The 25,000-nt window shown below is 36.2% G+C and overlaps 1 protein-coding gene across 3 annotated transcripts in view; it reads right to left on the reverse strand.

Moving 5' to 3' along the window:
* The window catches only part of LOC135195672 (beta-alanine transporter-like), a 68,630-nt gene that overhangs the window by 34,586 nt on the left and 9,044 nt on the right, over window positions 1–25,000 (reverse strand). The gene's annotated exons all lie outside the window — the stretch shown is intronic.

The following is a 25,000-nucleotide window of genomic DNA, read 5'->3' on the forward strand; positions in this document are numbered from 1 at the left end:
TACAATGACGGGAAAGAGGAAAAAATAGACAAGAAAGACAAAATCTGCAACCTTTTGAAAAGAGGGAATTGCAGATTTGGAGAAAGATGTTACTACAAACATCCTAAGATATGTCAAAAAACTATGAAATATATGGTAAATGTGCATACTTAGATGGATATGGGGATGATTGCAGAGATCTGCATCCAAAAATATGTAAAAACCTAAAAGAAGGAAAAGGATGTAAGTTCGACAAAAAATGCAAATATATGCACCCTGTAGCCATGAATCATAATCAAATAAATAACCAACCAAGTAATAAAATCCAAAATAAGAAAGAAACAAATAAAGAGAGAAATCAAGAATATCAGGTAAAAGAGAAAAGCAAACCACCAATGAGATATGCAGAGGTGTCAGCAAAAAATTTCAAAGCATCAGCTCCGAAATTCTACTCAAGAGATAATAACTGTATTTATTATGCAAGAGGATATTGCAGAAACGGAGAAAATTGCAGATTCAGACACAAAAATGAATAATTATGATGAAGGAAGATCAAATATTATGGAAAAGTTGGATTTTTTAATGTCAGAATTTCTGGAAATGAAAAAAAGAACAACATACCAGAACAGGAAAATGAGACATGGGAAAATCCTTATTACTACCAGTATTAAATGAAGGAGAAAACACGCAAACCATCATAGTGATGAATGCGCAGGGTTTAGTTACGAGTAACTCAAAAAAGAAAAATAGAGTACTTAGAAGAACTAACCCAAAATGAAAAGAAATAGATATAATTGAATTAATAAGTGAAACCTGGTATTCCCAAGAAAGAGACCTGGGAATGGATGATCAAATAAAAGGGTTTCCGCAAACTTAGTCGATCCAGGATAGAAAAAATAGGAATCAAGGGGGAACCGCAATATATGGGAAAGACAAAAAACAAGGAAAATATATGAGAAATATAGTAACTCAGAATGTGAACTAATAGCGGTAGAATTTGAATCTGAAAAATTGAACAACATAGTAATATATAGACCTCCTAATACAAAAGAGTTTGACTTAATAATTGAAAAATTGGATGATATATGTAGAAATCACAAGGACTGGACTATTCTCCTATCTGGTGACTTCAACTTTCCTTTCGTAGAATGGAAAGAACGAATAGGAGATTGTGGTTGTACTTATACATATAAAAAAGAGAGTAATAGTAGTGCAGAAGATAAGAGGCAATTTGAAAAGCTATTAGATATGCTACTAGAATACAACATTCAACAAATAAATCACCTGCCAACAAGAAAGGAAAATACTATTTTGACCTAGTATTTGTGAACGAGATGAATTATGTTAAAGAAATAATAGTTTATAATGCGAATATTTCAGACCATAATGTCATAGAATTAACAGTTCATTCCAAAGCAAGTGAAAATAGAGATAAGCAAGAAATGAAAAAGTGGGAAGGATATGGAAAATACAAACTTCTACAGTAAAAATATAAAATGGTCAGAAATTAATGAAGAATTAAACAAAGATTGGGATAACATTTTCGTAAGTGATGACATAAGGGTAAATACGGAGATATTATATAAAATATATTGGAGAAAATAGTGGAAAAAATATATACCGAAGAAGAAAAGTAAACATCATTCATGCATACCAAGAGACAGAAGGATCTTGTTCCAGAAAATCAGAAAGTGGAAAAAAGGTCTTGCAAAAGAAAAAAATGCATGGAAAGTTATAGAACTAAAAAGTAAGATAGAAAATGCAGAACAAAAGATTATACAATCAAAAGAAAATGAAAAACGGGACTTGGAAGAAAAAACCCTATTAAATATCAAGCAAAACCCCAAGCTATTATACTCATATGCGAAGAAGATGAATAAAAGAAGAATAGAAAATAGGCCCTCTGAGAATTGAAGGGAGATTAACGAATGAAAAAAAAGGAAATTTTGCAACATACTGGCAGAACGATATAAGAGAGAATTCACCCCTAGAATAGATAATGAAGATAATGATATAGAAGTAAGGGATGAAAATAGTGAATATTTAGCTGACATAGATATTAATGAAGCTGATATTGTGCAGGCTATTAATGAAATTAAAAATGGAGCTGCTGCAGGGCCTGATGGAATTCCTGCTATTTTGTTAAAGAAAGTAGTTCATTCTATCGCAAAGCCACTTGCAATATTATTAAGACAAAGTGTAGATACAGGAAAGATTTATGATGAGCACAAATTTGCATATATTACCCCTACTTTCAAAAGTGGATCAAGACTAGCCGGCAAGTAATTATAGGCCTGTGAGTCTACCATCCCATATTATGAAAGTGTATGAAAGGGTAATGAAGAAAAATATTATGAAACATTTAATAAAAAATAATTTGTTTAATAAAGGACAACATGGTTTCGTACCCGGAAAAAGTACACAAACCCAACTGTTAGTCCACCGTGAGAACATATTCAAAAATATGAAAAGCGGAAATGAAACAGATGTGGTTTATTTAGACTTTGCAAAAGCTTTTGATAAAGTAGACCATAATATATTAGCGAAGAAAATTAGAAAACACAATATCGTGGATAAAGTAGGAAGATGGTTAAAAGAATTTTTACACAACAGAAACAGATAGTTATTGCAAACGACGAGAAATCGGAATGAAGTCAAGGTAATATCCGGTGTGCCGCAAGGTACGGTGTTAGCTGCAATACTGTTTGTTATTATGATTGAAGACATAGACAATAATGTGAAGGATTCGGTAGTGAGTAGTTTTCGCAGATGACACAAGAATAAGTAGAGAATTACTTGTGATGGAAGATAGGAATCCTCTACAAAGAGACCTTAACAAAGTATATGATTGGGCAGAGGTAAATAGGATGGTATTTAACTCTAATAAATTTGAATCAATAAATTATGGAGACAGAGAAAGAAAGCTATATGCATATAAGGGACCTAATAATGAGACCATCACAATAAGGAAGCAGTTTAAAGACCTTGGTGTGATGATAATAGGAAACATGTTATGCAATGATCAAATAGCAACTCTGTTGGCAAAATGTAAAGGCAAAAATGGGAATGTTGTTACGGCACTTCAAAACAAGAAAAGCTGAACACAGATTATGCTTTATAAAACATATGTTCGTAGTCCACTTGAATATTGCAATATGATATGGTACCCACACTATCAAAAGGATATTGCACAAAATAGAGAGTGTACAAAGGTCCTTTACAGCTAGAATAGAAGAAGTTAAGGACCTAGACTACTGGGAAAGACTACAATTCTTAAAATTATATAGTCTAGAAAGGAGAAGAGAACGCTACATGATAATTCAGGCATGGAAACAGATAGAAGGAATAGCAGAAAATATCATGGAACTAAAAATATCAGAAAGAGCAAGCAGAGGTAGATTAATAGTGCCCAAAACTATACCAGGAAAAATAAGGAAAGCACACAGGACATTAATCCACTACGCACCAGCATCGATAATGCAGCGCTATTCAATGCGTTGCCAGCTCATCTGAGGAATATATCAGGAGTGAGCGTAGATGTGTTTAAGAATAAGCTCGACAAATATCTAAACTGCATCCCAGACCATCCAAGATTGGAAGATGCAAAATATACCGGAAGATGTACTAGCAACTCTCTGGTAGACATTAAGAGGTGCCTCACACTGAGGGACCTGGGGCAACCCGAACAAGATGTAAGGTCTGTAAGGTAAGGCATGGTCTATTCCGGCTTAAAACGTTCACTACAGGAGGGTGGCAACAGAAAGTATCATCACTGCGAACCCCATCAAAAAGATAAAATTAGATTACACATTTCACTAAATATGAACTTCCTTCTCTTTTATCAAAGCATACCAATATCTCACCATAATAATGTATTTGACTTCTAATAAGGTCAGCAAGATTACCTAAATCCTAACTAAGGCCACATCGTATAGGGCAGTGGTCTTCAAACTTTTTGAGGTCATGGCCTACTTTAGATATCTCCAAATACCCATGGCCCACTACTTCAGATTTAGAATAGGAATTGATAAGTTCAAAATACAACATATACGTAGTTCCTGGAACTGGAATTTTATTACATGTTATTACCATAAATTCAAAATATATTTTCATATATTCAATATACAAATATGCTCAGAGTCTTTTCATGACCATTTTTATGATCTAGAAATTAATTAGTGAACGATTACTGGGATAGAATAAGAAAAAGAAAATATATTTATTTCCATATTTTTTCATATACTGTTTATCTATTATAGGATAAATTATTTTTATATATTGTCTATTTAAATTTAAATTCTACATTTTTTGACCGTGGCCCACAAGACAATCAGCCTATGTCCCACAGTTTGAAGACCACTGGATAGGGCAACGACCTTATTTTAAAGGTATTAACCCGGGAAGTAGCCACCTTTGCCCAAGTCCAGGGTAAACTCATACTAAGTAAAGTAGAGGGGCGGGGGGGCGAAGATGTCGTTTATTCATATAATAATTTGTCTACCACACAATGTAGAAATGGGTGTATATAATACTTTGATCCCCGAAGAGCTAGTTAGAACTAAACACGGCGTCCCAATGAGCTTCCGCCAGTTTAGTACTATTGTAGATTCACATCAACCGTGCATTTGATGCCTAGGCCAGTCCCTTACGACGCTCTTGATTGGCTGTTGATAAGCCAGTCACAGGGTTGGAAAATCTCAGTCTCTCACAAGAGTTCACATAGGCAGGATGTAAGTTCCACCTAGCCCTAAGGGATACTTTTGAAAGACGTATCCCTCAGGAGAGGAGGAACATAGCTCATACCTATGTGAACTTTCTCGAGAGACTGAGAGTTTCCAGTCCTGTGATTGGCTTCTCAACAGCCAATCAGGAGCGTCGTAAGGGACTAGCCTAGACATCAAATGCACGGTAGTTGTGAATCTGCTATAGCACCTCGGAGTAGGTGACGCGTAAAGGTGGATAAACTGGATACATACCCGGTTAATACCCTTATTAAATTTGGTGTATGTCTGATCATTCACACAAGCAACACAACACGGACTACCCTAATCATTCATATTAGGAAATTAATTCATGTTATACTGATTGTACTGATTAAGGCGAGAAGCCTTCCACATAATAAGAAGATCTAACTCTTACCGGCCTTCTAGAGTTGCGCTTCTAATCTTAATGACCCATCAACAGGGGAGTAACCCGTGAGGGGGGGGGGGGGGGGGGGGAGGTTGGACGGAGCCAGGGACGTGTCTCCCTCAAAGTTTGAGTTTGAGGGACACAGTATACTATGTCCCCCCAAAATAATAAATATTATGGTTAAATATCACGCTCCTACGAAGACAGAGCAAGGTAAATTGAATTGTTATATACTTTTAATTTCTATGAATGTCTAGTGCTGTATGAGTAATCACTAAACTATATATGGAAAGCTATGCATCTCAAATATAGCACCTTCTTTATATATCCTGTAGGCTGTAGCCTGTATGTATTACTATCTGTAAGTACTTTATCTTGATTATGAAAAGTATTACTATTATTATCATTATAATCATCATTATTATTAGCATTACTGTATCTCTGGGAATGGGCGAGATCCTACCTCCCTTGCATCATATTTTGTTGAGCAGCAGAGAGGCCAGAAAAGTTCCAAGGATTGAAGGGGCTTTGTTTCAAGTGTAAGAAAATTGTGCTCGTGATTTTACATATGTATAAATAATTATATTGAAAATCAATAACGCACAGCTATTGACAAATTCCATGTGCTAGGGTAAGCGTGTCCACCAAATATTTCATGGCATCCATACATATGACACATAATTGCTTTCAGATGCTTAATGTTAAACCACCCATATTATTTAGTTTACATGCCCTTGTAGGCCTTACAGTGCCCCTAAAAAAAAAAAAAAAAAAAAAAAAAAAAAAAAAAAGAAAAAAAAAACCCCAAAAAAAAAAAAAAAAAAAGCTCAAATTTCAAAACTTTTCTGGGGGGCTCACAGCGCCCCCACACCCCCCAGCTGAATAGTCCACATTCCCCCCCCCCCCTCCCCTCCCCAACTTTTTGGAACCAGTTACGCCCTTGCCCATCAACAACACTTGGGATTCATTAACTCAATCTCCATCTCCGAAAAAAAAGTTGTCATAGTATTTTTGAGCAGTGACCTAATCCCTCACATATTTCCTCTCTCATCTAATAACCCGTACTTTTATTTAACAAAAATGATAGTGCTAGCGATATTACCAACACTGCTCTGAAGACAAGGTCTACACGTCATCGCTTAGAGGTTCTTCATCTGAGAAGTGTCGACCGTCTGCGGTAACAGCGATCGTGTTGCGCCTTTAATTGGATCAAGAAAGAATATCCGAAACAGTCACAATGAAGCCAAGTCAACATACAATGTGGTTCTCTTTCCTTCCTACGAAGTCGCTTCTCATATTTTCATTGACACTTAATGACCTGACATGGAGTTCATCTCTCGACGTGGAAGTTTTGTATGCTAGCTTGTTGTCTGCCGTATTTCATTAGCTTCCCTGCTGTATGTCATTTGCCTGCTGTCTACTGTATTTCATTACCTTATGTTGTGTCATTTTTGTTGTTGTATGAGTTGCTGTATTATATCCTCGTTTTCAGTAGTCCATTAACTGATCGGCTGCTGTAGTACAGAGCTTCTTATCTGCAGTATTTGTTTGTTTCATGTCTGCTGTATTCCTCAGCCAGTTGTTTCTTGTACTTCAAAGGTTGCATTTCATTTTTTTTTTTGCTGTGACTCGTTCGCTGTCTCATTTTCTTTAGATTCTCAAGTATCCGTCCGTACAAATGTGATCCTTTCGCTTCCTCTATTATCAGCCCACACCGTTCGCCACCGTTCTTCCTTTTCTCAATCCATTTCGGCCTATATCGTTGACCTCCATATTCTGAACGTTTTTGAAATATGTGGCGATATTTAGAAAGCTGAATTACAGGACCAATGTTCCGTTAACACCGACATTATGAAGTTTTCTCTCGTTTGTTCAATTTATTCATATATACTTACACCGTCTGTGACGATAGCTGTGTTGCACCACTTTGCAGGTACCAATCAACCAATCATGTCTTTTTTTCTTGAGACACCGTCTGTCCAAAACCAAGACATTAATGGGAACTGAAAATGTCTTCTCGTTGGGAATAATGGCAAACGTGGCTCGATATGCCAAAAAATTTAATTAATATACACGCGCTTACGAATTGATATTATAATATAATCCACAAATTCAGTTATCTAAGATAACGAAGAAAGATATTTTATACTTTTTAACCATTTCAGTGAAGGAGAAATACACAAAATGTGACAAGTTGTTTATTCGTCATTTTTAAGTACAGTAACAAGAAAAAGAAGGCATTAGTTCACGGCCAACTACAATTGCGCAAACAATTAGCACAACAACAATTTCCACATATGACACCATTGTATCGCCTTGGAAAGGAAACGTAAGAAAGACCTGGCCAAATTCTACACGCAGTCCTTATCGTTAAGGAGTCATGAATGTCTCCCAACATCTACAGAGGTTCGTGATGTGAGTTTCACCTTAACTGAACCACTGAACGCATCCAGAATTTTTATTTGCTGCTCGTGTAGTGATCATTTACTTTATATATTTCTAGCTTTTGTTTGCGAAGTTGATACTATTTCCTGATTTCTCCTTATGGCTTTGTACGTTTTTTGAAAAAAAAAAAAATAGATATTATCAAGTGCGCTGAGTCAAACCAAGACCGTAATATGGCATAGGGATAGCCAGCAACCCTATCCCAAATACTTAAGAAAACAACAAGGATAGCACCTTTTGAAGTCACCCGTGAGTAAATAATAATAATAATAATAATAATTAAATAATAATAATAATAATTAATAATAAATAATAATAATAATTAATAATAATAATAAAATAATAATAATAATAATAATAATAATAATAATTTGTTGAAAATAATGGCAGTTTTCAACGAATTAATCTTATACAGGGTCTTTTCAATTCTTCTGATATCTCGTTTTTCTGACAGCAATGTTTTAGAATAAAATTCCAATATTCATAATATTATTATCGTAATTGATTCGTTGAAAACTGCCATTATTTTCAACAAAACATGTATCAGAGAAGATCTGCTCTCTGATTAATAACAATAATAATAATTATTATTATATTAATAATAATAAACCGATGTTTTTAATAAATATTATAAAAATACACACACACACCACACACACACACACACACACACACACACACACATATATATATATATATATATATATATATATATATATATACAAAAGCATAAAAAACCAGCTTAATAACAACAGCATATGAAAATCGAAACAACGTTAAAATAAAGCCTAAGTTACGCACGACCAACAATAAGAAAATCACCCCCAGCCAATCTTGAGCACAAACTCCCTGCTTTCGCGTCAAGACCATCTCCTCTTTATTGAGACCTCCTCTTCCAATATCCAGCCCCTTGTCCCTCCCAAGACAGCCTTCGAGATCTGGCACCAATCAAATTTTATTGGAGTGTCTGATCGTCCCTCTCTAATACTTTGTACACGGCTCTACGTTGTCACGGTTTAGACCAGTAGTTTTCAGCTTTTTTTATTTATTTATTTATTTATTTATTTATTTTTAGGCCCATGTCAGAATGTCATTCCGCCCCTTTCCAAGATTGTCTGCGTCAAAAGCTGCATTCCAAACAATATGTATATGATACTAAAAGACCCTAGGTCACAATCCGCCGCCCCCCACCCCCATACTGAAATTGATTTATATTGATTTGCTTTATATAGATTTTTGGCATTGCCAAGCACTGGGGCAACTAAGGCCATTCAGCACTGAAACGGAAATTGACAATAAAAGGTTTGAAAGGTGTTACAGGAGGAAAACCTCGCAGTTGCACAATTGTTAGGAGAGGGTGGACAGTAAGATGGAAGAAAATGAATATGAACGGAGGTACAGTAAAAGGAATGAAACTAGTTGCAGCTAGGGGCTGAAGGGACGCTGCAAAGAACCTTAAGTAATGCCTACATTGCACCGAATGAGGCACTACCCCCCTACAGGGGAAACTGAAATTTCCCCCTTGGTTGAGAGCTACTGGTCTAGTACTAGACCGTGGTCGTTAGATCGTCGACCTGGTATGGGATCAGCGAGTGTTCGCACACTGCCACCTCTTTCAAAAGACGGTACTTAGTTCGACTGGTTTGTGTGTCACTCGAATGCTTATGTTTTTACAGAGGGTTGTTTGCTACGTAAAGAGCAGTTACTGTGTGCAAACAAGGGAAGTAACTTTCCTCTGTCACTTGAGTGCTTGGTGCGTAGTAGGGTGGAATTTTCAAAGCATGTGAACAGAAAATGAAAGAGATGGAATTTCCTGCGAGAGGCTGCTTGAAAAATATTGAATCATTGTTCAAGTTTATGTTACAGCAACATAACTATTTTACTCTGTTCTTTCAGCACTAGCTGTTTCATGATGTAATTTACAGAAAGGAATTTCAACAATAAAAGAACAGTAAACGAAAAAATACACGAAATGCTTTGAGATCTTGCATATTTAACCGCATACCGCTCAATATATCAGCTAGGTAAAATGTATAACAGTATAAAACGGAAAAAAAAAAAAGAGCTTTCTTCGCGTCCTTGGTGAACTCTGCCGATCGTTCGCTCCTCATTTCAACTGTCTTGTCCTTTATATACAGTTCTGTCCAAGTAAAAGTCATGAAACGGTTTCATTTGAACCTAATAAGAACCTAGGAGGCAAACGATTTTATCAACACGCAAACTATTGCCCAGTGCTTTATTTCGTACAGAGTCATTAACACAACCAATGGATTCTTCACAAAACAACAATGGTCGATATCCACATAAACAAGTAAAAATGCGGCGAACTGTCCTCGGCGCAATCGAGTTTTTTGCACATCGTATGATCAAGGCCACTCAAAATATATCATCTTTCGGGGATCTCGGTACAATGCTGTATAAGCCGAGGCCCATGAAAGTTTAACCACGGCCCAGTGGTGGCCTGTCCCAAATCGTTATCAGACGCACGATCATGACTAACTTTCTTAAATAAAAATAAAAACTACTGAAGCTAGAGGGTTACAATTTGGTATGTTTGTTGATAGGAGGGTGGGTGATCGACATACCAATTTGCAGCCCACTACCTTCAGTCATTTTTAAGATGTTAGCAGGACAGAAAAAGTGCGGACGGACATTTCAATCATTTTCTTTTACAGAAAACTAAAAAGGCCAGAAAGCTGAGATCTCGGACATTGTCTATTTTATATACATTTTAGCTAACTATTCTGGCACAGATAAACTCCCAACTAAAGCAATGTTCCCTCTTCCCCGTAATCCACAACAAAAAACATCAGCTGTAAAAAAAACAAAAACTAGAAAAGATTCATGAAAATCATACAATCAATAAAATGCCCTTTAAAAATCTATATTATCATTTAATCCATGAAGAAAACAACCAACGTCCCTCAGCCAAAAGTGAAACTTTCTCGAATAAACACAACGAACAAAGTCATGTCATCCTTAACATTTTCAAAGCCAAACCACCTTATTTTCCGCAAATCATTCCCGTCGTCGGTGAAGCAACGAAGCTAAAATTAAATATCACAAAATAAGAGAAACAAAGTCATCATATTCTTACAACCTTTCCCAAGACGGTGTTTACATTCTGCAACATCACCCTTCTCAGTTTCCCCTTGCCCTAAGAAAAAGCGTAAACTAAAATAAACCAATAAAAAAAAATACTGGATCTCTATTCCACTCTCTTCCAACATCATCCATCTATGTCTGCGCAACCTCCCAGTAAACAAAAAAAGGGACCTCATTCTCTTCCCGGCCCGAATTGAGATCCGAGGGGCGTCGCCCGGGCAACAATTACGATGCTCCACACACGGCAGAAACGTCATTAAATTTCCCGCTCCACGTGACGCCCTTTCGTTCTCGTTACTCTCACGTACATACATACATTCACACATACACCCTATGCTCCGCTCAACGTAGTTTAGTATAGCCTTAACTACTGTATCATATTATATACATACTATAGTAATGTACACACATACACTTCACACATTTATATATATATGTATATATATATATATATATATATATTATATATACTATATATATATATATATATAGATAGATAGATAGATAGATAGTATGCATTACACTGTGTATATATTGCATAATATATATATATATATATATATATATTTATATATATATATATATATATATATATGGGTGTGTGTGTATGTATATGAATGTATTTATATCTTTACTGGCGGAGTAATGGGAGAAAGTGTATCTTAGATTAATCAGACCACTGAGCTGATTAACAGCTATCCCATGACTGGCCTGGAGGATTAGATTTCTTTTATACGTGGCTAGGAACCAATTGGCTACTTAGCAACGGGACCTACAGCTTATTGTGGGATCCGAACCATATTAATTTCTAATCACCAAAAATAAACTCAGGCTACCAAATTGTTAGGCGAGTAAGCAGCCCACTCGTCCAATGAGGAACTAATAGCGATGGTAGAAGCCACAGAAAGTACAAAGGGTGTAAGTTCAGTGTTGTTGGATTATTATTGGAGTCATGAATCGAATGTTGAGTGGCTACTTCATTATGATACAGTATTGAAGAGGGATAGCGAGGAAGAACTGCAGGCACTAAAAGTGAATGTTAGCGAGAGGACGGATACGACGGCAAATGGAAAAGCGGAACACGAAGCAGGCGTTCATATGGATGATGGGAGAATGGAAGTGGCTCAATACTATTGGTATTTTGGAGGGAATGCTGCAGATGGCGATAAGATAAAATAAGAGGTGAGGAGCAGAATAAGTGAAGCCAGGAAGGTGGCAGGGCGTGTGCAAAAGATCTGGGAGATTAGAGGAGTCTGTATGGACACTACAGTTGGAGTGTGCGAAGGAATTGTGGAGCCAACTCTACATCGTGGAAGAGAAGTGGATGTTGAATGTTGATGCGAACGAATGAGAAACAGCTGGAGCTGTTAAGTCCTATTGTTCACGAAGTTGAACGTTTTTCGTGAGAGGTAATGAAAGGGCGAGAAATGTGGTGATATGCAGATGTGGTAGAATGATTTCTGTTCGCTGGAGTCAGCATTTGCAGAGTGAATGAAACACAGGAGTCATGAGTTTTTTTCTGGCCTATTCATATATATATCCCTATATATTATATATATATATATATATATATATATATATACTATATATATTATATAGTATATATATATATGAAAAGAATCACTGGTTATTTTTTACGATATACATATGTAAATTTAATAGCGTATCCAGAAAAGCGAGAAGAATTCGAGAAGTTAAGAGGGTATTGTGGCTATTGCATATATATATATATATATATATATATATATATATATATATATATATATATATATATATATATATATATATATATATATATATAATATATATATATATATATATATATATATATATATATAAATAAATAAAAGTGATGCCATGGAGAAAAATGGAAAGGCAAGAAAGCCAAGATCTTTCGGTCTAACACGACCCTTTACTCAGTTGTGCTTAAGTAAAGGGTCGTGTTAGACCGAAAGATCTTGGCTTTCTCGCCTTTCCATTTTCTTCCATGGCATCACCCTTTATTTATACATAGCATCACGTTTCATATACTTCGTGATCAAGTTTGTATATATATATATAGATATAATATATAATATATATATATATATATATATATATATATATTCCTTTCCCAGTAACTTCACACATTCGTCCCGAATTGCAAAAAAAAGAAACGAATATATAAACAAATAAAATAAAATAAAATAAAAACTTTCATCCTGGCAACTCTTGAAGACTTCATCATCCGCTCACTGGAAGTGGCCTGTTCAGAATCACAGATGATCCCGTCCTCGCTTTCTCAACATCCCTAGCCTAGGTATTTCAGCCACCCAGCCAGAATGTCATTCATGAGTCAATTGACACGAGATTCATCATCAAGTCATTGGGGCCATTAACAAGCTACGGTGATCTCGAAATGACTAGGCAAAAGGCCTCGTCAGGAAATGGTCTCTGTTATCACGATTCAAATTGCGCGCCCATAAATGCATGCTGAACGAGATTCAAATGTGTCCTATTAACTTACGAAGCAAGATTTCTCAGAATACATCTGCCAGATGCAACTGGAGGAAAACAGAAATGCTTGAAAATGTAGAATAAATAAAAATAATTTGTTAAGTCTAGCACACCCATCCTTACATTCACCAATGAGCAGGACACGTAATGGCTTAGACATCATTGTAGGTAGAGTAGAAAATAGAATATAAATACAATATACAATTTAGGCTGAAGACCAAGCCCTGAGACCTATCAGGTCATTCAGCGCCGTAAGGAAAACTGTAAGCACGAGGTTACAAAGATGTTACGGGAGGAAAACTTTACAGTTGCACAATGAAACAATTGTTAGAACAGGGTGGAAAGTAAGATGGAATAAAGAGAATATGAACGGAGGTATAGTAAAAGGAAATGCAAGGGGCTGCATCTAGGGGCCGAAGGAACGCTGCTAAGGACATTAAGTAATACCTACAGTGCACCGCATGAGTTGCACTAACGGCATTACCTCCCTACGGTGATTGTATTGGTAGAAGTATACTCTTTACTGAATTGCCGATATAATTTCGTTATCAAAGAATCAGACCTGACTTGTCAGCCAATCTGGATCTTGAAGCCTATTCTATTTCATTTTACGATCATTTTATATCTGAAGCGAACAGGAGATTGTATAGGTCTCTCAATACTGCAACAAACTGTCACCGTAAATGACTGACTTGTCATTCATGGAAGCATCACAATACCTGCAGATGCCGTCTAGTCGGACCAGCTAGGCAAGAACCCGTCTACTTAAATCAAGTCATAATATCAACTTATAGAATAGAATAGAATAGAATAGAATATAGAATTTAGGCCAAATGCCAAACACTAGAACCTATGAGGTCATTCACTGCTGAAACCGAAACTGGCAATCAAAAGGTTTGAGAGGTGTAGCAGGAGGAATCTCAAAGCAGATGCACTATGAATCAATGTCAGGAAAGGCTGGAAAGAAGGATGGAAGAGAATATGAATGGAGGTATAGTAAAAGGAATGCAAAGGGGTTGCAGCTATGGGTCGAAGGCACGCTGCAGAGAACTTCAAGTAATGTCTACAGTGCATCGCATGATGTCTACTGAAGGCGCTACCCCCCCTACGGGATGTAAACTACAGGGTGTCCATAAAGTCCTAGTACCTTTACAAGTATTTATTGTTCAGAAGCCTTATAACATAGAGTAATGTAGGTTTTTGTAGAATGTTCTACATTTCCTCAAGTTTACATTTAGAACACTTCATGCAATAAATTGCACATGTGCACCTCCAATTTCCTCCACAATGTCGAGACGATATTCCATCTCCCTCCCTCTATACGCGCTGCAGCAAATCAACGTCAACTGTTTGGACATCTTTAACCATGCGTCTACGAAGTGTGGCAAGATCATGAAGTGTTCTGAATGTAAACTTGGGGAAATGTAGAACATTCTACAAAAACTGCATTACTCTAGGTTATATGGTTTCTGAGCAATAAATTCTTGTAATGGTACTGTATATATAACAAACGCCAACCAGGCGTAAGTGAAAGTGAAAGTTCAAATTCCGTAGACTTCAGTTTCTAAAAATCACTCGAAAGTCTCGGGCGGTATAGAAGATTTACTTAATGTCTTCAGCATCTTGTTATAAATTATACTGGTACAAAACTTTGAGCGCGATATTTTCAATGTATTAAGCCTCTTGTGATCTGCGTAATTCAATCTCTTATCTTGTTTGGCAAAGAACTAACGCAGATTAATATACTACTGATATTTAATGCTTACTAACCACAGTTAATAAATGTCATTCTTCTCATTTTGTTGCCACTTGTGGAGGGGAGTAAAGTAAACTGGTTCACAGATGGCAGTCCGATCTCCTTCTATGTTAGGAGGAGGAGGAGGACGAGGAGGAGGAGAAAAAGTATGTTCCATAATTTAAATGACGATGCAAAGCTAGTTCAATACACTTTTCACCAACAAACGGATAGCTCTGTATCCACAGAGCTATCCGTCTGTTGTTTTGTCTTCGCTTATTTTCCAATATCTTACGCTATCCTAAACAGTATTCTAATCCGCGTGTCTTGTTTTGTTTCACATATGGAACACTGTATTCTGCGCAAGCTTGATTTGAAAATAATATTTCAGGCTTGATTTACGGTAGTGTGTGGACATTTTCAATAATTATAATTATTATTTCTTTTTCCTTTTTTGGTCTATCACAGTCATCCTATTCGACTGGGTGGTTTTAAGGTGTGGGGTTCCGGGTTGCATCCTGCCTTCTTAGGAGTCCATCACTTTTCCTACTATGTGCGCTGTTTCCAGGAGTGCACCCTTCTGCACGAGTCCTGGAGCTACTTCAGAATCTAGTTTTTCCAGGTTCCTTTTCAGGGATCTTGGGATCGTGCCTAGTGTCCCTATATTTATTGGTACAATTTCCACTGGCATATCCCATATCCTAGTTTCTATTTTCACTTCTTGATACTTATTATTATTATTATTATTATTATTATTATTATTATTATTATTATTATTATTATTATTATTATTATTATTATTATTATTATTATTATTATTATTATAGTAACAGTGGAAATGCGTTTGTTGTGTTTTCGATAGAACATAAAATAAAACAACGTCGTTTTAAAAGATTCTGTCAATTTTTTTTAACATATACCAGGCTTTCAGGTTACACTAATCCCAATCTCCCAAGTCGGCTCCCTTGAAAGTTTAAGGACAAGTAGGCCAACAGTATGGAAGAGTAATCAAAACAAAGTCTTTATTCGTTTTCAAATAATAATAATATGATAATTACTATTACTTTATAATAGTAATAAAACACATACCCAACGCCCTGCGATGATTCACGACAAGTCATGCCAGGGACTCAATTTCGCAAATAAAAAAATCAGCCTTATTTACACCATCTCATCTAGGCTCTGTCTAGTACCATGCGTTGTCATTTTGGCGTCACGCAACACCCGTTCGACCAAGGACGAACGAACGCTCCTTATCCCATCATATCTTATTCCGTAATCGTCTCTCCTGAACATTTCCTCATTGCGTGAAGCAGCGAGCATCAGCAAAAATAAAGCGAAAAATCTTCCGTGGCTGATTTATTCCTACGAATTTTCGCCACGACAACTGTGGTCATTAAAAAAAACACTTTTTGAATAACTTACATTCACGAAACAATAAATAGTATGAAAATTCAGACTCAAATATAAGGCTCTGAAAACTTCATTTTCATATCATATATCTCCTGTAATTGACTGTGGACCGTGAGACTCTGGTACCGAGGCAATGGGTCACAAAAAGGCTAGTGAGTTTAGTTTCTTTCTCAGGAAGCTAAACTCACTAACTTTTTTTCTTTTTCTGGCCCTTCATGAAGCATGGATTCAAAGGCTCCTAGAAGAGGAGACTAAACTCGCTCTTATTACCTTTCCAGCAAAAAGGAGATATTCATTTTTTTTACCTCGTTTGTTTATCTATTCGCTTCTTTCATCGACTACAGAAGCCTGGCACAAGCGGGGATGGGTTATGGTGAGCTTCGACGTGAAAAAGAAGCTCAACTTATTCGAACTCATTTTCATCAAAACCAATAATTTGGGATCTTTTTTCTATCATTTGCTGCAAAAAAACACTCCGATCCCTAGGCTGACTCTTGAAGTTCTGATTTGTGACTGTAAAAGAGTTACAATAAGACCAGACAAGGGACAGAAACTAGACCCATTCATGTTCATTTTCAGAAAAAATTGCTTAGTGTCTTTTGCTTTTATTCTCATCCGCCTCAAAATTGCCACTCCTTTGAGTGAACCCCAAGTAAGGACAACAGTTCCCAAATAGTCCTGAAATAAGGCAGCAACTAAACTCACTCTCACGCGGTTTGAAAATAATAATAATAAAAAAAACGTGATTTTCTTCCCTTCCCTCTCCAGCTGTTACAAAAATACTCCATTCCGTCGATTGAGGTTCATTGCTGGTGTTGTTTCTCCTAATTCCGAGAGCGTTACTCAACACACGCTTCTCCCACGGCTGTTGTCTTGTGTTTTGTTTGTGTGTGGCTGAAAGGAGGAGGCGGCGCTAAGGGTGATTATCATATCAGCAGAAGGATCCCTCGCCCTCTCGTGAGTCCGTCTCAAGAACATGCTAATTATCTCGTGATTTACAGAGATAACGTTTCTTATGCTTCATGCACTTATTTCAGCAGATAAAACTGCATGAGGATAATTTTAATTACAAGGGCGGGGTTCAGTATTATTATATTTATTTAGATACTGATACAAGCTTGAAACATACGACGGATAAAGCTATCATTTAGTAACTAGAAATAAATTAAATCTATCTTCAGGTGGAAGGAAAAGGATCTGTCCTGGTTCTAACATAATCTGTACCTTTGATAGTTCCATGAATTATAAACAGCAGCGAGAAATATGCTCTCTCTGGTAAAATTATTTTCTCTTCCAAAACCGACAGCCCCTATGAATTTTCAGTAAATTTCATGCTTTCTAATTTAAAGAATGAAAGAAAACTTCGCGTTTACAGAACTGTCCTAATATACATACACACACACACACACACACACACACACACATATATATTATATATATATATATATATATATATATATATATATATATATATACATATATATATTATGCATTAAGCTACAATTGTCTTTAAAGATCCAATCCGCTCTACCTCGGAAAATAATATATTTTCATATATGTTAACCGAAGGGGAATTTTATAGTTGGTAATAATTTCGTCCCTCTCGTGGATTGCATTTTATATGAATGAAGGTGATGTGATAAAAAATTTATATATATATATATATATATATATATATATTTATATATATATATATATATATATATATTATTCTCCAGCAGTCAAGCTGATGGTAACACAGGAGAGTCGAGATGGCAATTCCTGTTGATTTAGCTTAGGCTCTTTATGCCAGCACGGGCTCTTGCTCAAAAAGCAGCCCGTAAAGGCAATTCCTGGCCTTAGGAACTTTACATAAGGTGCCTTCATTTTCCACATTTATGTAGAGGTTAATGCTTTGAGAGAGTGGGCCCGGGTTGGATGACGCCACGAGATATGGAAACTCATTGCATTTTTATAGTAGGATATGACAATTCCTTTTTCTAATGTTGAGAATTGATACTTAATTACCCTGATAATTCTACACAGTATTGATTATGTTCTTCACTTTCGAAATAATAATATCTAGCCAGACTAAAGGAATAAGGAGATGTACGTTATATTCACAACATATGCTTAAGCAATTATATATAATGAAATAGTAACGAATGTATGAAAAAGAAAGAACGTTTCAAGAAACAAGTGTATAAATTAGAATTAAAAAAACAGCGTTAAAGATAAAGATGAAGGAATCATTACGATAGTTTTTTTTCAAAAACAAACGGATAAATTAAAAGTGAAAAGCCCAACAGTGTGACCGAAGGAATCAAATGCTTACAATAGGATAAACATCCAACAATAAAATAAGAGGCAAAACAAGCGAATGGCATGAATATAAAATGCATTTGCCATAAGCCACATGATATGTAGCACACTATGCAAATGAGATGCTTAAAAACCAGCCTGGTTAAGCAATGACTTATCCTCACGGATGCGAAGTCGACAACAGCAGCAACAGCAGCATCAGAGCGGCGTTTCTAGTTAAAAAAAGATTCGCTCGTCCTTTTGCTCAATGGATTCTCTGCTGTTGCTTGGAATTGAATGGAATATAGAGTCTAGGCCAAAGGTGGCCACACAGTCGATCGCCGTTCCCCCACATTCTTATAAAAACTAAAAAAACACATGCCTATATACATACATACATACATACAAATATATATATATATATATATATATATATATATATATATATATATATACATATATATATATATATATGAATAACTTGATCACGAAGTATATAAAACGTTATGCTATATAAATAAATAAAAGTTTTTTGCCACGAAGGAAAAAATGAAAAAGCGAGATAGCCAAGTACGTTCGGTCCCGTTCGGACCCTTTACTGAGGCAAACAGTAAAGGGTCCGAACAGGACCGAAAGTACTTGGCTATCTCGCTTTTCCATTTTTTCCTTCGTGGCAAAAAACCTTTATTTATATATATATATATATATATATATATATATATATATATATATATATATATATATATATATATATATATATATATATATATATATAAAATATATACATGTGTGTGTGTGTATAAGTGAGGCAATTGTACTCATGTTTTATCTTACTATGGCGCTATTTGAATTTTTTTCCCACGTAATATTATGAGATTATGTAGTATGGAAGATCGTAAAAGAGTTTCAGTCTTTATAGTAGATCTCGGAGTCCAAAAGTCTGGTCACTCCTGGTCTAGGCCAAACGCCAAGGTCCGGGACCTATGAGGTCATTCAGTGCTGGAAAGGAAATTGAGAGTAGGTAGGTTTGAAAGGTGAAACCGGAGGAAAACCTATGAAATAATTGTAGAGAAGGTGGAAAGTCAAATAGAAGAAAGAGAATATGAACGGAGGTACAGTAAAAGGAATGAAAGGGATTGCAACTATGGGTCGAAGGGATGCTGCAAAGACCGTTAAGTAATACCTACAATGCACCGCGTGATCTTTTCTCTTTGCGTTTTCAGGTACAATATTCTACGAGCGTTGCGAGTTCTGTAAGATTTTAATTTTGTTATTCCGGTAATTCTGAGAATTTTATCATTTCATTTTCTTTCATAGATTTCTACGCATTTTCGTTAATAAATTCTCTAAGCCTTTTTAGATAATAATGCTCTTTTTGTCATGGGATTTCGTATGATGCTATTTTAATTGGTTCTCAAAGCTCTTTTAAAAAGTCCTCGGATTCGCTATGAATTGCAGTTGCCTACTGTAGGTGAACTCATAGGACATTCAGTTAAAAGGGTTTTATATAAGTTTTTCTAGTTAATATATTCCCTACGAGTCTGGTTAATCGATGTTTTTGAACTTCTCGTCAACATATTCTTGATGCGTCTCAAGTTAATAGACTATAACTTATTAATAGATTCTCTATGATGTCTTCTTGATAAATTCTCCGCGCTGTTTTGTTAACAGATTCTCTACGCAGTCTTATTATTAGATTTTATGAGGTCCTGTTAATAGCATATCAAGTTGATAGATTCTGTATCCATTTCTAGCTGCAAAATTCTCCATGCGATTTATTTGATGAACTTCAGTTCAGCTACCAACTGACAGTCTGAAAGGATCAACGGAATGGACACATTTCTTCGTTTTTTCATCTTTTTTTTACTTAACAGATTATCTGCGCGTTTTCGTTCATAAATTCTCAAAGCGTAATTATGTAATGTATTTTTTACTCATTAAGGTTTTATTTGGTATATTCTGTAAGGCCCGTTTTTTGCCAGATTCTTCGCACTCTTGTCCATTGAATCTCTTTACGTTTTTAGTTGGCCCGATTTTGTACACGTTTTTGTCAAGAGTCTTTGAGTATTTAAAAGAAATTCTTATGAGATTTCTCTCTATAATATTCTATTTGTGCAATGTAAAGCGGCCCCCCCCCCACACCAACAACCCCCCACCCCCCCCCCCCCCCAGCCTCTCTCTCTCGTCTCTCTCTCTCTCTTTGTGCGGATTTATGAAAATCTCTTAGAATTTAACGTTAAAGAGGTTGTTGATTCCTGCTGGGTTAGAGTTAATATAATCTTAATGGGTTTTTAGTGAACAGATGCTTCAAAAGTTTGTGTTGATATTCTGTTATTTCTTTAGTTCTTAATCTTAATGTGTGTTTTCTAAGATGCTAAGGAGCGGCTTAGGCAAGGGACAAGGTACTGTACTTCTGCATAATATCCTATGATGAAAATCATAATAATCAGCGCCAAAGGTCCTCCTCTCCACCCAAGCTAAAACCAGGGAGATCCAGATGGACCTAAGACTTGCCGCCCCCCCCCCAACTCCCCTACCCTAGCAACCCTCCCCTCCCTAACTCCCCAACCCAAAACGTCCAGCCCTATTATTTCACAGGGACGGTTAGATCATGGTGCTAGTGAAATCTATCAATCCTTGAGAGGGGTTTGAACCAGTCGACTCACCACAGCCACTATATCTACTTAGTTTAACCAGACCACTGAGCTGATTAACAGCTCTCCCAGGGCTGGCCCGAAGGATTACATATCTTTACGTGGCTAGAAACCAATTGGTTACCTAGCAACGGGATCTGCAGCTTATTGTGGGAATCCGAACCACATTATATTGAGAAATTGAATTTCTAATCACCAGAAATAAATTCCTCTGATTCAACGTTGGCAGAGCGGGGAGTCGAACTCGCGACTACCGACTTGGTAGGCGAGCACGTAAATCACTCGTCCCACGAGGAACTACACAGCTACAAATTTCTTAGACCTGTTTACTTGATAGTCTTTATCTAATCGTATTTTAACGAATATTCTATGAATTTGTAAATATTTTCAAGGGTTTCTGGAACACCTCTCATCATATCATAAAGATTCTATAGGTTCACCTGGTTAACAATACGGTCCATGGCTTTCTGGTTAAACACACTTTTCAACGTTGTTAGTTAAAGTATACAAGAATCATCATAAGAATAAATTATTTTTGAAGATCACTGTTCCTTGTTGTAACAATTCAATATTATATTTAGAATTATTCTTATGTATTTTTAGTTGAAAGTTTTTTTTCATATGCGTCACAAGTTTTATTATATAATGTATTTACAGATGACCAAATTTACGCTTGCTTCAAGTTGAAAAATGTCCCGCTTTTGGTTTAAAGAATTCCGTAAGTCGTTTTAACTAGAATAATTCACCCATGTTGTTCAAGCTAGAGAGATTTTATGAGTCTATAAGGTGCCATCAAGGTATATAGCATAAGGTTATAATATACCTTGGGTACCATTAAAGGGTTAACTAGGTATCTCGGAACTCTGCTACATAAACGTTATCGTTAATTGCATTAGAAATAGTTCCAATATCAAACTGCTCATAATATGACAAATGATACAATGCGAAATGATTCTTTATGGCGGAAGTGAGAAGACGGAGTTAAACCGATCCTATAATAGCATTCGAGAAAACTATCGAATTTGCTGCTGAAATCATCAATTTTGAGAATATTACAATGCAATAATTAAAACATCATTTAAATGTGAATTTATGATATTTTACAAATAAATCTTGAAAGGGATGAAATTGAAAGGTGTAAGGTTTTATCTGCCGAAAGATTTTTCTTTTACCTCCAATACTTTTGGAGGTATTAGCATTTGAACAGCTTTGGGGGCGTCCCGGGCAGCCAGAAATGGGCCCGTTTCCAACAAGGTATATAGAATGGGTCAGAAATAATTATCACATCACCGTGATTCATATATGTCATTCGAGCTACAAATGTCCTTTAATATCTAATTCGATCGACCTCGGAATTGATATATTTTAGGTAGAGTCATTTGTGGGGGGTTGCGGCTTATCCCCCCAAAGAGCCGCACCTCCTGGAGGTCAGGTCAGGGCGAGAAGTCACTCAGCTTCCGTTTCATTCAAATGTAGATCACAGGTCACTTCAGTCATCTCTGCAGTGATTTAGTTTTAATTTTACATTCTTCGAATACAACCATAGTTTTGATTTTTTTATATAATCTAAATTATTATTTAAATAATGCCAAACAGCTGCGCCGTGTTTGGTTGTTATTCAAATAGAAAAGACTTTTCGTTTCACTCGTAAAAAGATACCCTACGCATCCCTATGGACCCACAACCTCCAAGACTCCTGACATGTTAAGAGCGTGACTAGGGAGGAACTTTCGGGAATGCCAAGGTCTTTAAAACAGACACGCAAGAGACATTATTCACACTGAAGAGGCGACGAGATGTCGCAAAATTGTTTATGTCACTTGCCACGCTAAAGACTAAAAAAGATGTGTCGGAAGTTTTGAATCATTCCAGATTTACCCACCTCGCACAAGTTTTTGTTTGTGGTGATTTTGCGTTGCATGGAACCTATGGTTATTCAGCAACGGGACCAACGGCTTTACGTGACTTCCGAACCACGTCGAGAGTGAACTTCTATCACCAGAAATACACATCCCTCACTCCTCAATGGAATGCCCGAGAATCGAACTCGCGGCCACAGAGGTGGCACGCCAACACCATACCGACCACGCCACTGAGGCGCTTCCACCTCGCACAAGAGAAAATACAAATATTTTCCCCATCGAAAAGATGGGAATTCTTTCCATGTCTTTGAGGTAAGCTAAAGACAGAGAGATACATGAAAACTCTTTGAGTCACTCTGACATTTTCCACACGGGAGATGATGCAAGATGTCTCAAGCCAAGTTGAGATATTTCTAAAGACATTTTCCAAATGCCAGATAAGGCATGATGTCTTCAAAGGTTTTGTGAATTAGACTGCAATTCTAGAATTAAGATAAACTGATTATAGATTTTAGGCCAAAGGCCCAGCACTGGCACCTATGAGGTCATTCAGCGCTGAAACGGAAATTGACAGTAAAAGGTTTGAAAGGTGTAACAGGAGGAAAACCTGAAAGCATTTGCACTATGAATTAATTGTTAAGAGAGGTTGGAAAGTTAAGATGGGAGAAAGAGAATATGCAAGTACAGTAAAAGGAACGAAAGGGTTTGTAGCTAGGGTCCTGCGAGGCTGAAATTCTAGTTTGTGATCTGATTATATTCAGTACAAGTTCAGCTCTGACCTTTCAAAACATAAGAAGTTCATCCTCAAAGAACATCATTTTCTGGAGTCTCGTATTGCGACAGACTCGCCTGGAAAGCCTCGACCCAACTTTCAGAATTTCTAAAATTTCACGCGAGATTTCAAATGGGTTCCATATATTCCATTTACTTTGAAAAGTCAGAACATTTGAATGAAAAGCAGGATAAAATCTTTAATATTTATGAGCAAGAAATTTGACAGTTTGTTCGATTCCGTCTTTGAGTCATTCTAGGACTGCAAAGCCACCTTTAGGTATAAAATTTCGCTTACTTTCAAAGGAAAGCCAAGTTCGTATTTATTTATTTTGAAGTCAGAAATACTTGTAAATAAAGAGAATATTTACAATTATTTCTGACTGTAAAATAAATAAATACGAACCTGGCTTTCCTTTGAAAGTAAGCGAAATTTTATACCTACGGGCAGCTTTGCAGTCCTAGAAAGATTCAAAGATAGAACGAACAAACTGTCAAATTTCTTGCTCAAAAATAATGAAAATTTATATTGTTTTTCATCAACATTTGCCAACTTTTTCAAAGTAACTGGAATGTATCGCTACCATGTAAATTCGCAGACCTGAATATTTTGCCCCAATAACAGATTGAATATAAACGCTCTTTCATGAAAAATATTTTTCAGAAATTCATTCCGAACTTGTTTTGAATCTAAAATGAAATAAGATTTTGTTAATTGACTCTCCAATTAGTATCTACGTATTCAGTTTTTATCATCTATCCACGAATCTGCAAATTCGTTAATAAGATATATTTACCGTAATTCACCGGGTTTCTTAACAGCTATCCGGGGGGTACCCCTGGGGGATAGAACCACATGCTGGGGGGTTGGGACTGGTCCTCTCATATGCGATTTATTTGATTCTAATTTGGCCTTGTATACATAGGTACATTTTGTAAATAAAAAACTATACAAAACTATGAATGCTTTTGATTTTCTTGTATGCTAGATTCCTAGCTATTCATACCTAAAGTATGTATTAAACTAAGAATATAATAAGTAATATTGTCAACAAATAGAAGTTAAGTGGACTTAAGCAAAGGGGGTACGGAACCATATTGGGCATTTCACTGGGGGTCTGGAGTCATCC

This window comes from Macrobrachium nipponense, chromosome 16 (assembly GCF_015104395.2).
Source record: "Macrobrachium nipponense isolate FS-2020 chromosome 16, ASM1510439v2, whole genome shotgun sequence".
In the NCBI taxonomy this organism is placed as follows: Eukaryota; Metazoa; Arthropoda; class Malacostraca; order Decapoda; family Palaemonidae; genus Macrobrachium; species Macrobrachium nipponense.